The following is a 16,665-nucleotide window of genomic DNA, read 5'->3' on the forward strand; positions in this document are numbered from 1 at the left end:
ATTGTCATGGACATGGTAAATGAGGACATAGGTAACCTGCAAACCCTGGACCCATCACAGTTTGCCTTTACTAAAGGAAGGTCATGCCTATTAAATCTGGTGGACTTTTCTGAGAGGGTCACCAAAGCATTGGATGTAGGCACGACTGTGCATACAGCTTACCTTGACCTGGCCAAGGCTTTTGATACAGTGCCCTACTCTGGCTTTATAGACAAACTCACTAATTCGGGTATAAATCCTTTTATCATCTGCTGGGTAGCCAACTGGCTTATTGATAGGACCCAGAAGATCAAAATAGGAGAGGCCACCTTCACCAAGAGGCCAGTCACTAGTGGAGTCCCCCAGGGCTTGGTACTGGGCCTGCTCCTGTTTGACATCTTTTTCTGTGAAATGGCAGCAAATGCTGAAGGTTTACGGCTGACTACGTTTGCAGGTGATTGCAAGCTGGAGGTTATCATCAACTCCCCTACAGACATTAACATTCTTGAAGAAGGCCTATCTCTGGCTAACAAATGGTGCCAAAGCGATGCTCTTAAACTCAGTGCCAAGAAATGCATAATTACCATGTTGAGAATACGCCCCTAAGAGTCGACCCAGTTGTTAGGGATCTGGGTGAGTATGTAGCCTTACCTTTGACTCCCACTTGGCCACAGTAATGAAGAAAGGGTCAAGGAGTTTAACAGATCTTTCTGGGTCCATGTCCTCCGAGGATGGGAACTGAAACTCCTCACACTTGGCCGCCCTCCAATCCATCTCTAATGCATCCATGAGGTTAATCTCCCATGCTGTGGAAGGTACCTCGCAGGCGGTGGGTTCAGGCATAGCCATCAACAGACATGCCTGGATGCGCTTATGTAATTTTGTAGAGCCATTTAAGTCTTCTTTCATGAATGCGCCCTTTGACTGATATTCTGTGTTTTATCCCAAGTTTAAGGACACATTCTCCATATGTGAACAAAGGGGAAAGACCCTGTCTGCCATGGGTGTACATGTTTCTACCCCTCAAAGGCCCTTCTCTAGGAACCAGTGATGTGTCAGAAAGATGTGGTTCAAGAAGTCCCAGGGTCCTTTCTACAGTTCATGTGGCGATAGCTCTTTCAGGGGCAGAGGGGGGAACTTGAATGGAAGACACCATCCTCACTGCAGAGGTGTGTGTAGAATCAGGGATCTAGAGATTCTTTCTCAGATAGGCCCTACCAGTGTTGCTGAATGGAGGTCCAACTGTCCCACTCTGGAGACGGTCAGGGGGGCATTTATCCCTGCACCAGAGAACCTGGCTAGCTATCACAAAAGATTCATGTGTACAGAGGATCATATCCGGAGGTTATAGCATACCATTTTCCCCAGCCCCTCCCACAGTTCTGTAGAAAATGCCCTATGTTCCAGCAAGTTAAAGGTAAGCAGCATCTCTAGAAATAAAAAAAGCTGCTAGAAAAAAGAATCCTCCCAAGACACCCCCCCCCCCCCAGACCAGAGAGGATCCAGAACTTAACTCAAGATTCTTCTTGGTGCCAAAAAACAGGGGATTTTAGACCAATTTTGGATCTCAGCAAGTTAAATCAGTTTGTTCAGTGTACAAAGTTTCAAATGGTCACAGTGCAGTCCATTTTGCATCTGCTGCAAAAGGATGATTGGATGTGTTCAGTAGATCTTCAGGATACTTACTATTACATCAAAATGAGCAGGTGCTGCAGGACATGCATACACTTCTGGCTGGAAGCTAGTCATTACCAGTTCAGAGCACTGCCCTTTGGTATCACCACAGCCCCCAAGGGGTTCACCAAAGACATGGCAGAGGTAGCAGCTCACTTGAGACTGCTGGGATTCTGGGTGTTTACATATCTATACGACTAGCTCGTTTTGGCCCCAACCAGGCATTGATTAATACAGACAAGGGGCTACTCGCTCCAGTTATGTTCTTATGTGGGAATAATAGTCAATTGCAACAAATCTCATATCACCCCATCACAGATTCTGGAGTTCATAGAGACTCGTTTGAACATAGTCAATTCGAAAGGCTCTCTTCCCTCTACTCAAATAAACATTCTGCAATTCCAAGTAAAGAAAGTGATCTAGAATTCATCTCTCCCAGCCTGACTAATTCTACAGGCTTTGTGTTCTGTGGCAGCTGCCATCACCCTTGTTCCGTTGGCCTGGTTCCATATGAGGATCCTTCAGTAGGTTCTTTGACTCATTGGTTTATTGTCCAACATCCGTTATCCATGCCAGTCATGGTCATTCAAGCTGTCCCTTTGTTCTTCCCCTTCCCAAGACCACTGTTACCACAGATGCTTCCTAGCTCAGGTGGAGGCAGTATTTGGGAAGGACAGTCCAAGTTATGTGGTCCCCAAAGAAGCCAAGATGCATATCAGTGGCCTGGAGATGAGAGCAGTCCTCCTAACATTAAAGGCCTTTCAAGACATTCTCCCATGTGGGACAGTTAGATGGGCAATATGTTGGTAGTCTGGTACATCAATGAACAAGGGGGAAAGAGATCTTTCCCTGCTTGTCGAGAGGGTATGAGTGTGTGGCAATGGGCGATCTCTTCCAATTGCATTCTAATAGCAATGCACATCCCGGGGAAATCTAACATGATTGCAGACAAACTAAGCAGGTCAATTCTGATGCCTCATGAGTGGTCTGTCCTTGTCAACATGACGGAGAGAATTGTCCCTCAGTGGGGTCAACCATGCTGCCATCTATTTGCCTGACAGGTTCTTTGCTCTAATCTCGCCAACAGGGGAGACACCAAAAGATTCTCTAGTTCATAATTGGCCCTCAGGACACCTGTATGCTTTTCCACCTTTACCACCAATTCCAAATTTCTTCAGAAAGCAGCTCAATTAAAGACCACAGTTATCCTGATTGCCCCCTTTTGGCCTTCTCAGATTTGGTTCCCATTGCTCTGACCTCATCTTCTACATCCATTGTAGATTCTGGATCCATCTCCAGACCTGTTGTCTCACCCCACTGGCATGACTCATTCGAACATAACAGGCCTCAAACTGACTGCATGGTTTCTCCAATTCTACTAATTGCTAGACAGCCCAGGCTGTCTTCTCTGGTCTGTAATATTTTACTGTCTTTTCATAGGGCTTCTGCTAGAAAGACTTACAAGAATAAATGGCAAAACTTTGTATTCTGGGCTCTTAGCAAAGATCTGGACCCTTTTTCAGCACCTATACCAACTATCCTCAAATTTTTAGCTTCAGTCTTTAATGACGGAGCTAGTTTTTCAACTATTAGAGTACATTTGGCTGCCATTTCTAATTTCCACATAGGTGAAAATAATTCTACATTAGCCTGTTCTAAATTATGCAAAGTCTTTCTCAAGTGAGCCTTTTTGCTTAGACCTCCATTTAAAAGATCCTGCACCCCCTTGTGATTTAAATATAGTGCTTTTGTAACCCAATCTCCCTTTGACCCTTCAGCCAAAGCTGACCTAAAATTTTTATCTTGGAAAACCATTTTTCTAGTAGCTACTATGTCATCTAGAAATCTGAACTCCAGGCTCTGTCTTCAAAGCCACCTTATCTAACTTTTCACAAGGACAGAGTGTTTTTGCATATTAATCCATCCCTTTACCCAAGGTAGCTTCTGAATCAAGTGTTAACCAGGTCATTGATCTGCCTTCTTTCTAAATTTTTCATACAAAGTATAAATCATGTTACACCTGTTGGATGTGCATAGACAGCTTTGTTTCTACATTCATAGAAACAAAGACTTTTGGAAATCTGACCAGTTTTTTTTTTTTTTTGCCTTTCCTCCTACCAAACCAGGCAATCCAGTATCTAAAGTTACATTGGCCAAATGGTTGACTGATTGTATAAACTTTATCTAGGGTAAGTTGGGGTTATCTTTACCAAAACCTCCTATTCTTATTCCACAAGATCTATGGTGGTTTCTTCAGCTTTTTGGTCCAGAGTATCTGTAAATGAAATGTGTGCAGCTGCAACTTGGGCTAATCCTCACACGTTCATTGTCCATTAAAAGTTGGATTTAATTTCTATGAACAGAGTGGCTTTTTGCTCCACAGTGGTCCAGAATATCCTTCCTTAGGGGTCTCCCAGGGTTGTAGTAGTTAGTGACTCTGTCCCATCATTTAAGCAATAAATGAAAATGACAACATCAGATTAAAAACTTGTGTAGTCACCATAGCATTCCATCTGCACTGTCCGTTTTCATTCTTCCTCTACTCCCCTCTCACCTGCTGCCTTCTTTTGTGCTTCTGGAGAGATCTAAGAGTTTTATAGGAATGTCTATACCTTGTTTTATTTCCAGCTTCCTTTTTTCTGTTCTACTTTTGCTTTTTTTCAGTTATTGGCTGTCCTTTTGCATCTAGGGGCAGAAACTCGATCTGAGGTATTTTGGGTTGGTGGGGCATTATGGGTAAATGGAGGAACTGGAGAGTTCTAGGATCCAGTGATCTGGAAGAAGCAGTCAAGTCACATCTGAACCCATCAGTTGAGGAAGAATGAAAATGGACAACACAGATAGAATGTTATCATAAGTACATAATGTTTCTTTAATCACAGGGGTCAGATTTCCCACATTTAGTCACTGAACTACAGTTGTTACTTTGAAAAGAACTCTTGACTCCACTATATTTTCAAGCCTGCCATTCAAACAATCTTTAAATTGCTGTAGCAGAAATGGCAACTAATGAAAATCAAAGAAAGCAAAGTAATTACAATGCAGATTAATGACATTCAAAAGTAGGCAGTCACTGTACTGTTATAAGTTGTTGAGAGAGAAAACCACAGTAAATTATCTTCGTGTCTGTCCCTCTAAAATGACATCAGGAGGGTGAAGGCGTTGACTGTAAAACAAGATCATGCTACCAATGGCAACCCCCTCTCAGGGGAATTTTTGTTGTATAACAGATTAGAAAGTAATAATAACCACTTTGATACAGAGACTTTAATAATGCAGAAAGGTTTGAGATATGCTGAAAACATATTTTTTCAGATTTTGTGTGGATGTCCCCTTAAACAGTTGGTTAAGATCTGAATAGTATATCATTGGTTACTTATTCTGGGTGGCCACGGTGGTACACAGGTTAGCATGGTCACCTCACAGCAAGAGGTTCTCCGGTTCGGTTCTTGGCTGGGGTGCCTTCTGTGTGGAGTCTGCATGTCCTCCCTGTGGTGTCACGTGGGTTTCCTCCAGATGATCCGGTTTTCTTCCACATTCCAAAGATGTGCAGTAGGTGGATTGGAGACACTAAATTGGCCATAGGTCAGAGTGTGTGTGTGCGAGTGAGTGGTATGAATGAACTACCATGGCAGGTCTAGTCACCTGGAGGTGTAAACCTTGGCTCGAGATGATTGTCGCTGCTGAAGTGACACCCCAACCCCATGTGCAAAATGGGAAAAGGGGTTGAGGATGGATGGATAGATGGTTACTTATTGGGAATAATTTATTTCTGATTATAGAATATTTGCAGTGACATACTGCACTTAAGGAAGTATGGTTCAGGTTTTTATCTATTGTAAATTGGTTACTTTGCTAAAAAATATGTATTTTTAGGCATACCATTTCTGATAAACGTAAGGTCTCAGACTACCAAAGACCTAATAACAATCTAAAGCTAAATTATTGTAATGCAAGAAATTTAACAAATATCTTAAGTTACTTTGTCTCACAGTAAGAGAAATTGGATATAACTGCAATAATGGAAGCATGGGTACTACTAATTTTTTTCTTCCCTGGATATGTGAAGATTATATATATTACGACAAGTTGAAATGGAGATGGGAATTGTAATTCTTTTAAAAGATGGTTTTGTTTACACACTAAATGAACTTAACACTGACTTAGAGCTAATTTCTCTTGGTATATGTTCCTTTTCTGGATCAAATACCTTAAGATTAATTTGTCCTTGTAGAAAACCTTCCATGGACTCTTAACCCTCACAAAGAATTTTACTTTTTGGAGTTGTAGTTTGATTATACCTTTGTTGTTTTCCTTCGTGATTTGAGTTATCCAAATATAAATTGGTTAGATTATTCATCAAACAGGAAAGTCAAAACTGATTTTCTTGATAATTCACTTAGACCCAATTAATTTGCACTCTTACTAGAGGCAGTCACACACTAGATCTCTTTATAACAAGCTGACCATCGCAAGTTGAAATTATTGTGATTCCATCATTGTATAATTCTGACAATTGTTTAATTATATCTAATATTTTGTTTGGTCCTGTTTTGCGATCAAGAGATATTAGGAAGTGTTAGTATCATAAAGTTGACTTTATGGGTATAAATAATTCTGTAAACATAATTGACTGGTTATTGTTATTAAGTACTGAGGAAGATGGAAGTTATTTTATCCAGGAATCTATTCTTATTAATGGAATTAATTTATTAACTTGCAATAAGGCATATAAAACTCGTAAACTGCCTTACTGATGATGGGACTCTGGATTGTATCAAATATATAAAATAAAGAAGACTCTTTCACAAATTCAGGAAATAAAATTTATATGTTAAATCTATATTAAATTTTTATTACCCAAAAATTAAGGGTTTATTAAATAGTAAAAAGATCCAGCATGGAAACCATTTATTATCTTCAGTAGCTAATAAAAACAGTGCTGTAAATATATTATTTCTGTTTCAAGGAGTAGTGATTCTGTTTCATCAGTATTTGTCGATAGGAAACTGACAACTGATCCTTACAGAATTGCTGATGAGTTAATAATTTCTTATTTATGACTTGTCGCAATCTAGATTTATAATGGCTAATTTGGACTTGGTTTCTACAGCTAATAAGAATCGTCCAACAATAAGTATTGGATTGATTTCCAAAGCATTAAATAAGTTAGGAAATAAATCCTCTATGGGTCCAGATTTTATTCCAGCAGTGATGATTCCTGGCTTGAGAAGTACTTTGTTGCTGGTAATGCATATGATCTTTAATACTTTCCTACATAATAGTATAGTACCTTGCATTTGGAAAAAAAAATCCGTTATTTCACCTATTTATAAAATTGGAGACAAAAGGGACTTACAGAATTGCAGACCTATAAATCTTGCATGTGTTTTGTACAAGTATTATGAAAGAATTCCACAAAATCTACTTTGACTCAATGAATCATAATGGATGCACTGACTTTGTGTCAACATGTTTTTGTCCTGGTAGATTAAACACTCAAATATGTAGTGAAAGTTCTACAGTCAAGTAACTTGGGCTCTTGAGTATTCGGTAACAATGTTATCTACATGGACTTGACTAAGACTTTTGATACGATCGCATATAGTTCAGTAATTGAGACATTAAAGAGTTAAATTATAATCCGTATTTAATCAATTAGATTATTCTATGGATGTCTGGTCGTTCTCAATGCGTTGCAGTCACGGCGTACCAATCCAGATTTCTGTATTGTCTGGTGTATCACAGGGCTCTGTACTTGGCTCCTTTCTTTTTAGTTTAGTACTAATCTTAAAAATCCATGTTGACAAGCTAAATATGCTGATGATTGCAAGTTTGGATTTATAATTGATAAAGATGGGTCCTCAGCATCTGTATCTGAATTTTTAGGACAAATGTCTTCTTGGGCAAACTATATAGGACTGAAATACAGCCATGTCAAGTGTAAATTAATGTGTTTTGGCAATCCTGGAGTAACACCAAATTTATTTTTAAGTATACACTTTTATCTGAAACTGATTGCCATAGGGATCTGGGTATACATATGTCTGATTTTTCATTTTTATCTCGTATAACTATTACGAAAAAAATAATACTAAGTATGGGTAGATCTTTATCCATACGAGATGAAGAAAGACTGGTCATTAAGATGTGTCTCTGACCTGCTTTAGAATAAAACACTTTTTGCCAATGTAATAGGTACCAATTAGTGGTACTGGAGTCTGTTCAATGAAATTTACAAAACAAATACCCGCAGTTAATTACTTTCTTGTTCTTATTTACACTCCATTATAGGCTTACAAGAAGAAAAGCTGTAAGTGCATAAAACATTTTTAGGGATGAATTGCTACAATTTGTATATTATCTCAGTCGCTACATTAACATGAGATGACACTGATATATCTGTGTTTATACTAGTTATTATAAGACATCGTTAAGATGGAGTTATATAACTCATGATTCCGAGAATTTGGAATCGTATACCAACTGATATTAGGTTGTCACCTAATATTGAATGCTTTAAAAGCAAATCTGATCGCTAGATGGGTAATGATGTGTTTGCAATTGATACTATTAAGTCAGTGTTCATTACGGCCTAAGGAATGAACACTGAAATAAACCTACAAGAACTTACTAGTCTGCCTGTCAGGATCTTAAGAAGCCTAGCCTTACATTCCAATGATAGATTTTGCTTTTATATTTTCCTTATGAATAACCCAGAAATGGGCGGAACATAGATATATTGGAACAGTTATAGGTTTCTCCTATCCATGAAGGACAGGTGTGCTAAACTATAGGTGAATTTGTGGTTACCCATCCATTTGTCCTAATTATGTTTGAATAGATTAAGCGAAGTGCTTTATGTGAAGTAGAAGCGGTATTCTCTATGATAAAGCCTACTCCTCCAGTGTATTCTTTTTATTTTGCAAATGAGATTGAGATTCCTTGAATGTTTTTTTAGGATAGCATTGAACTTAGGAATCTGTGTGAGGTCTGACAGAAATGGGTCTGTTGAAGCTCTTATTTCATCAGATGAACACCAGTACCCCTTCTTAGTATCCAGTTCTTCATTTTTTTACAGATATCATTGCTGCGGGTTTCATTCTTGGAATCCATCTGCATCATTTTCAGGTACTGCGCTTCATGGTAAGATCTGTTGCTTCCTTTTTCAGTCTCCGTCTTGTTCTCATTCTCAGTACTGCATGCTGTTCATTAGGCAAGTTTTTTTAAGCTTCTTTTTTTTAATTTCAATATTGTATGTTGTTGACTAGAAAGCTTATTCTTTAAAAAAGTCCATCCTTTCACCAAGAAGGTGTTTAGCTATTTCTCAGGTTAAAAGTCCAAGCAAAATTCATAACTGCATACTACTAATGCAGTTTTACAGGAAGACTGATATTGATAGCTTCTGTTTCAGATGTATTAATGGAAACCTTCACCTACTCAGTCAATGCATACAAGTCCTCCTTTGTCTTATGCAGCTGGCTTCATTAAAACATTGTACTGCCAGTCATACACGTTAAGCATTCTCTGCTGTTTTTCTTTTTTTATTATTTTAATCAAAATGCTTACTTGTTAAAAAAAAAGCTTAAATTATTAAATAACTAAACTAAAAAATTGAATTCTAAATGCGAAGGCTGAGAATCTTTTTTTTTCCCCCTCATAAGCTCTGCCCATCCTGAGCAGAGCCAATAAACTGCTAAATGAGTTTTGCAGCCTCAGACACTTGTATCTGCACAAAAAATCTACTTAACATTGTTTGTGTGTTCTATAACTTTCAACAATTTACATTGTTTAGTAATACCAATAAGTACAGGTAGCATTTCAAAATGAGTCCCCATTACATTACCACAGATAGGTGTAATGCACATTGCCACCATTCCTATAGTAACCATATGTAAATGCATACTTAGTTTATATGCATTGGTGTGCACTGCAAAATATTCATATTTTGTTATGGCCTGGTATCTTGTAGCAAATGTGAAGTAATACAGTAAACTGGGTAGATGTGGATTCAAACCAAGTGTGAGTCTGATTTTCATTGCTTTGATGTCTAGTGTTTTGTAATTAAATCTGTCAACTGTACAAAAAACATAGCAGTTTCAAACCCAGGTCTGATTCTTAACAAAAGACCATCATGGCACTGAGTTTATTTCCTAAGAACTATACTCAGTCTATTATCAGAGTGGCTCTAAATTCTGGCCTGCAGGATCCCTTCTAATTCATAATGGCCCAAACAAAGCAAAACGCTACCCTTGTGTAATGTAGAACATTTTGTAACAAGAACTGAAGTTACAAATACCACGTTCTTCTGAGAACTGACTTTTCAAGTATGCTGTCCTTACATTCATTTTCAGTTAGTTTTCACACAGCCTCAACTGAGTGCTAATAAATTCCACTAATGCCACACAAATATTTTTCTAGTTTTGCTTTTGTAAATCATGTGCTGTGCAAGAGTGAAATCTCTATATTGTGCACTTTTTTCCATTCTAAGATAGATGTAAGAAAAAGAAAAAAGTGCTTTCACAGCTAACATCCTGGGAGAGAAACATTGCCTGAGACAGTGTAACTGCTTTTATCAGGACAAGATGTGGTTACACTCATAAACATTATTTTAAAATTTGTACTACCAACTTTTTTTTTTTATCTTCTCAAAAAATACTACATTGAGTATGCTTTAAAGTAAACTAAATAGCTCTTTTCTAAAGTCTCAAACTTAAATTTTTAAAATGCATTTTTCTCAGCTAAACCTTTTACTTATTTCATTGTTTCTATCATTTTTGTACCACTAGCTTTTAAATCTGAAATACACTCAGAATACTAGATCTCAGTTTTGTGCCTTAGAAGTAAATCCAGAAAGGTTGCCCAAAATTTCAGATGTTTGACCTGACTCCATGTAGCATAGAGATAAAGTTCTGAGTCCACCCTAGATGACTTGTGTTGAACTTAGCAGTACAGTTGCTGGGGATCCAGGAAAGGGAGGATGGCATTGAGTGGCCAGCACTATTTCACCCATCCTGGGGGGAAGGCAGGCAGCTTAGTTTCCTGCACTGGCAAAATCTGAAAGAATGAAGCATTTATAGCACCCTGTGATGAGCCTACCATGCCCATGTTACACAGTGGTCCTCCACGTAGGAGGGTTCATATTTATGGTAGCATGCATACACCTTTATAGAACAACTATTGTTGCTGTGAAAAGTGGGGATAGGACTGTCCATGGGATTCCAAAGCTAGCCTGACACTTGCCTCCACCAGTCAATGAATGGGCAGAAGGGCTGTCGACCTGTAGAGAAAAGTATGCATCAGTTGTGTGCAGGAAGGGAAAACATTAACTGATCCTGCTGACAAAAAAAAACTATTAGAGCTAGATCCAGCACTATCCAACCTAGGGAGTTCCCTAGGGCTTGCTGGGGGCTGCTGTAACATTTAATTTTTAATTTGTTTTAAATAAATTAAAAACAATTTGTGTGTGCCTTTCTTTAAGAATGCACTCTCTGTGTGTGCATTGTACATCTTCAGTACTGTGCACGCACAGGAACATGTGAGAATTAAATTGGAACTTCCTGTTAGATTTAACATTGGGTCTGGACTGGAGAATTCATAACTGCTGCTGACAGGCTGTAGAGTTGATTGAAATGTGCTGAAATGGGTAATTTTGTCTTTTGTTAGCTCATACAGTTGTTTAATTTCTTAATGAAAAAGTGTTAAAACTAAGTTGTACATTTTCAAGGAAGGTGATTTTCAAAAGAAGAAAAGTTTACTGTTGTTCACACTAAGTTGGTTTTCAATGTGCAACTGGTTTATTTAGCAAATGGCTTTCAGTGTTTATGCTACAGAATTTCAAAGCAGTATTAGAAACACAACATGTCGCATACTTGGTGCAAAAGGCTGTGGGTTTTACTCCCATACCATGTAGATGGATTGCTGATACTGTGGTGCACTTTAAAAGGGTGAGGGGGGTGTTGCACCACTGAGTGTGTTGTCCTTTGGATGAGATGTCAAACTGAGGACTCGTTTGTCTGTGTTAATGGTAGGTGCTGTGAGATCTTTTACATCCACCTGAGCTATTAGAAAGAGTGGGAGAATGTTCCTCAATGTCCTGGCCAAATTTCATATAGTAATATAAATACCACCAAAGGTCTCCCTTGTGAAGACGTTACTAGCCTAATGGGAGTAACCTGGTCAAAAAAGGATATTTAAATTAAACATTTAAATTAAATCTATATCTCTGCCTTGATTTCAAAAGTAAGAAAGAAAGTAGTTTCTGCGCTGACAGTTTTGAGCAGTGTTTATGGTAACTGGGGGGAGAAAGACCAGTAATGGAACATCAGAGTGTTTGCATGGGGTGGGGGGGGACTGGTCCATTTCCCTTCCCAGGGCCCCATTTGTCCTTGGTCCATCTATGATTTGGATCCTCGGAATAGTTTCTAAAGAGTCCACACTTTCCTTCTGTTTCCTTGCATTTAGCATTCTCACAGAAGGTCACACTTGAAAAAGCCTGGTAGGACCAGGCGAAAGCACTCGTGTTTATCTCTTTTTGTTTGTGGATTATTAAAGCTTTTTGCTGCAATTTGGACTCTACTGGATTTTTATTCAACAAACTACTCAGTTTTCATCACATTAGCTGGATTTTCGGCTTGAAAATCAATTTGGTACACTGTTTTACTACTAGTCCTTGTCGTTTGGATCAGAAAGGTTTTTCTTTCACTTTTTCCTGATTCTCACAGAAGACCTACACACGCACACATTCTTCCACTCAACAGAGTAGGCTCAGCAGTTATGCTTGCTTTTGGAAGCATTATCTGGATTTGTTTGAGTGACATGCACAGGGGGTATGTCAACATGCTAATGTCAACATTTCATTGTACGTACTACCTGGAAACTGAAATAAGAAAACTGAATATTCCAAGCTGTGTCTGTTACAATTGACCCCAACCTCTCCTTTATTTCCAGGCTGAAGTCAGCAGATATACCTTCCAGAATATATGTTTATACTCGAACCTCCAACTCAGGGCTTGCAGTTAGGATGGTTAACTGACTAACTTCTTTACATTAAGCACTTCATAACTGATGCAGAATTACTTAGGGATGTAGCTGTCCCACCTTTCTCGTCTCCAACTATGAAGTGTATTAAATCCAGAGGTATGTTTCCCCCAGTTCTTGCCAGTTACTGTAGTAATGTTAATTCAGTGGAGTGGTACAAGTAATATGTCTAATTAGCACCTGCATTCTGTGTACAAACTCTTGGTCAAGACAAAAAAAGTGAACTATTCACTTTCTCACCACTTTTTCAGCGTAGGTTATGCAAGATATGCCCCCCCCCCAAAAAAAAACGCAGTGGACAAAAATAAGAATTTTAGGATTTTGTTTTATTTTAAAATGATAAAGCATATACACTTTGAGTCAGTCAGTTGCTACAGTATTTGTACAGGTTGACTGACTCATGCTTGAAAATCAGATGTATTATTTAAACCAACAGTACCCCCAAATCAATTATTAAATGTAAACAGAACAAGAATTACACATTACCTTTTACTTAAATTGAGACACACACCACTCAAATCTGACATGGGAAAGAAAAATACTTCTGCACCTCATGTCAGGTGGGCATCAGGGTAACATTGATGTTACCACACATCTGTATTGATCCTAAAGCTTGCATCAGGTATTGTTTCCTCTTCAGCTCTGTAGGTGCTGTTTTTTTGGAGAGGTGGCACTTAACAGTAGGCTGATGGCTTTTTGTGAAAAGCTTCTCACATCTTGGGATAATCGAAACACACCTTCCCCTTTTCAGATATTCTCAGATCAAAAATATGTTTACATTCCCTGAGGAATCTATGATGATTGACTTAGCTTTGACTCTAAAATTGGATTCAAAATTGTCTTGGCACTGCTGTAAAATGACAAATTCACAGGTACCAAGCTGTGTATCTCTTTTTATTTTAAAATTGGTATGAAGCCAATTTTAAATTATTTAAAGATTGTTCTCTTACTTAGCAGGTTTGAGTTTTAATTATTTGGCTAGTACAGTAAATTAATTAGCCAAATAATTATTACAGTGCATCCCAGTAAAACCAGTGAGAAATATAACCTGGAAGTGATAGGTCATGCTACTGATTAGCATGAGTTGCTCTAACCCTGTGAACATAGTAACAAGACATGAATAGCGAACTGTCATCCTTTACTGTGCAGTCTAAGCACCTGTTGTTGGTTGCTGTTAGCAACTGGAGATCAGGCAGCTAGTAAGGGAGACATTTCCCTGTGATACATTTGGTTGGGAACACACGGCTGAAGTGACATTCCACTCTATAGAGTGATGGCAGTTGCAAATTCCTTGTGGGCAAAGAGAAGAATGAGGTGCCATGCCCACAACGTCAATAACCAAACGAAGAGGGGGGAATAATGTCCATGACACACAAGGCAATATGAGACAGCAGGCAGTATTGCAAACATCAGCAGCAGGCTGACCAGTGGGCATGTCAGTGGCAGTAAAAATACAGTGTACCGTGAGCAGTGCCTTTTATAATTGGTATGTGTGTGGACCACTACTCCTTTCACAGTGTCTAGAAAACATTACCTAAAATGCATGCTGGTACATAAATGTAACTACAGTAGCATGCATGATTTCCTCCATGCTGTAGCACACTTCTACGTTATAGTTACATAAGCATGTACTGTACACTGAGCCCAACACTCAGTCTTCTGCCCCCACGCACTTTGTTATTAAAGCTGTGGGCATGGCAGTGTGTGCTTTTCTTTGCCCACTGGAAATTTGTAGCAACCTTATTTCTCTGCAACTGAATGCCACTTCAACCATGTGTCCCCAACCAAATGTACCACAGGAGAATCTCTCACTGCCTAGACGCCTGAATACTAGCAACTGACCTTGACGTTTTCCTGGCAATCTCTATTTATATGACTAGAGACTACAGAGAGAAGACTTTTGAAATCCAGGAATGGTTTTCTCTTGGTCTTATTGGCAGGAAACCATGTTAGTGAGAAGTGGTAACAGTAGACACATCACATGGAGCACTGCTTTTTTGTTTGTTTGTTTTTACTGCAGTTGAAGTAGGAGTGGGATGGCCTACAGCAGCAAAGTGCAGTACTTTGTTGTGTTTTTTTTTTTAACCAGTTTTGGTGGTCACACATTGTAGTTGATCACCAGACATGGCTATCTGTTTAAGGGAAGCAGTCTGTGGATGAAAGCAAAGGACATGTGATAACAATAAAAGAGGTTGTTGTTGAAGCTTGGTGGGAGCTAGGAACAGTGTGCAGTGTCTAAACCTACAAGTAGAAATCCAGTACTGTGAGTTTCTTTTCGCTTTTCATAGCCTATCATTAGAGGGCTACACAGAAGGTGGCCTTTTTTTTTTTTTTTTTTGTGGGTAGTGTGGCAGGGTACATTTGAAAGCACAGGACTGCTATGTAATCTGTCTGGACTAAGGGCAGTGTATTTGTCTACAAACAAGTTGAAAGTCATTATTGGGTCCACTTTTGTTTTTCACTCTTTGAAATAATTGAGCAGAAATATGCTCAGAAAAAAGTGACTATCTTGTGTTGAGGGGACAGTCTGTGTATCGTGTGTTGAGGGGACAATTTGTGTATGAAAGTGAAAGGCAATTACACGATTCATGCAAAATGATAATTTAATACTGCTACTTTGGGATGGAGGGGATGTGCATGTATGTCCAAGAACAACATTTTGAACTAAATTACTGTGGTGGTGGTTGTGTCTTTCGACTTTTCCCAGTTAGGGGTTGCCACAGCGGAACCTCCGGTCTGCTAATGATTGGCAGTAGATTTTTACGTGCCGAGTTGCCAGCTCTGATGCACAACCTTCAACGAAGGTGCGCCCATTCACGCATGTCTCCACACAGAAGACGCTCTAGCTGAGAATCGAACAGGACAACATCTTACTGTGAGGCGACAACGCTACCACAGCACCACCACGTCATTATTGCTTTTACTTTCATCACAGTTTAACATTACAAGTGTATTCAGAAGTTAGGTGTCTTGGTGTAAGAGTGAGAAGGCATGTTTTACGAGAAAGTAGAGGGTCATTACATGATCACTGTTTAAAAATGATATGGCTTATTTTAGAGGCAGTATGTGTTTCTAGCATGCACATGAGTCCTGCTTCCCCAAGGATCATACATTATTTGCAAACTGTTTGACACATGTAAAGAGGATAATCTCATTAGGATAATTTATGAAACAGCAGCTGCATTCAAACACAATGTGTACTGTTGGTGCAGGAATCCTCCTTCCTTCTGGTATGTTGTTGAATGGTAGAAATGGGCTGTGAATTTTAAAGATGTTAAACTGAAAAACAGTCACATTACCTAGTAGGATAAACCCTTCTGACGGTGGAGTTGTGCAGTGCAGGCAAGCCTGCAACCAAAACCATACATATCCCTGTCCCCTTAGTTCAGTCAGTAAAAGCTCACTCAGCCCCACATCCTGTCCTTACCATAAAATAATAGTAACTCTTGCACTGCCATCTTGTCTAGTGACAGTTATCTTTTATTCAGTCTGGCACCATGGCAGAGCAAACTGTAGGCTGGTAAACCTGTTGCTGCACTTGTATTGCAACATAAGGATGATGACAATATGCTGTACAAGAACTGAGGAACATATTCTGATGAATGGGGGACAGCATTCGTAAGAGTAAAAATGAGAAACTATTGTAAAAGAAAAAAATAGGAGGCATGCATTGCAGGCTTTCAGGTGTGCTGAGTTGCATAGCAAGATAACAGTCTCCGAATGTAGAGAATAGATAAAAAAAGGAACTTTGGGGAATTCTACCTATTGTCACATGACTGGGAATGAAATTGGCACTGGGCCACATAGTACACAGTAGTGTACTATATGCTCTTGGGTGCAAATTGCAGTCATGTTAACATCTTTTAAGGCCATAGCCCATTTCTGCAAATGATACTAAATGCTAGAGTGCTAATTTTTCAAAGTGCGTGTTTGCTTCTGTGCACTGCATTTGATTACCTCATTCCCTCACAT

The 16,665-nt window shown here is 39.0% G+C and overlaps 1 protein-coding gene across 2 annotated transcripts in view; it reads left to right on the forward strand.

The window, feature by feature from the left end:
* The window catches only part of TM9SF1 (transmembrane 9 superfamily member 1), a 320,432-nt gene that overhangs the window by 168,726 nt on the left and 135,041 nt on the right, over window positions 1–16,665 (forward strand). The gene's annotated exons all lie outside the window — the stretch shown is intronic.

The sequence above is a fragment of the Protopterus annectens genome, chromosome 16.part0 (genome assembly GCF_019279795.1).
Source record: "Protopterus annectens isolate FY-2018-M chromosome 16.part0, PAN1.0, whole genome shotgun sequence".
NCBI classification, from domain to species: Eukaryota; Metazoa; Chordata; order Ceratodontiformes; family Protopteridae; genus Protopterus; species Protopterus annectens.